Here is a 1,017-nt window from a genome sequence, read left to right as displayed (position 1 = left end):
GGCACCGCAACATTTGACTAATAAAGGCCGCATTCGCTTTTCTTCTTATCCATACTTCTGCTCCGAATCTGCACCTTATTGCCTCTCACCACCAACTATATAGCAATATCCTGTTGTCACATTTTATTAATACATCCTCCAGCTTTTTAGCTAGTGGCCCCGCTAAGTCTCCACATAACAACACCATCATATACTTTTCGTCTGTTCGTAAGTGGAATGGTTCTTTTTCTTAGCCTCTAAGTTATTTCTGCCCTGCTACCCTCTCCTTGAATATTCCGAATGTCACAATGGAGTATATGCGCTTCCTCTCTCTTATCATACCGCCATTGCAAGTTCTCAGTTTTTGAACTCTCCTTCCATCTTATCCTTAATCTCAGTTGCAGGCACTAAATCGTCCGCATACAACAGCTGCCACAACTCTCATCCTCTTATTCATCAAAGATTTCACATCAAAGCAGATCCTCGCTGCACTCCAACGCGTCTCAAAATCTAAAGTTTCGTCCACTTGTTCATGGTATGTTATCAAAAGCCTTCTCCATTTGAACCAACACATGCTAGACATAACGCTTATTATATTTCTTGTACAGTACATAGCCCCTAAGGTGGACTTTTAGCCATAAATCCAAATTTACATATATCTACTGACAATGGTCTTCGGATTTCTTTCTGGCATTCTGGCAGGTCATCACGCCATGCTATTTCAAGCCGCTGTTCTACCATATTATAGTTTGGACAGCATGATATTTTATGATTTTGGCATCAATATTGAAAGCCTGTGCCTTTTTACTTTACATTATTTCTTGGAAAGTTTTCCTTCTTCCTAGGATATCTTATCTTAATTAAGAAATCATTGTCAATTAAGCAAAACCATTATGCTTTTTTTTCTACACTGAATTTCTAGAATAACGTATTTAGTCCATAAGTAATGTTTTTTTACCTTTCCAATATGTAAAAAATCTGTGCTTGCTATTATTTTCACAATGAGGCAAGTTCAGCCCTGTATCTAATTATTTTACA

This window comes from Penaeus monodon, chromosome 21, assembly GCF_015228065.2.
Source record: "Penaeus monodon isolate SGIC_2016 chromosome 21, NSTDA_Pmon_1, whole genome shotgun sequence".
Classification (NCBI taxonomy): Eukaryota; Metazoa; Arthropoda; class Malacostraca; order Decapoda; family Penaeidae; genus Penaeus; species Penaeus monodon.
Note: the sequence above shows the minus strand (reverse complement) of the source record.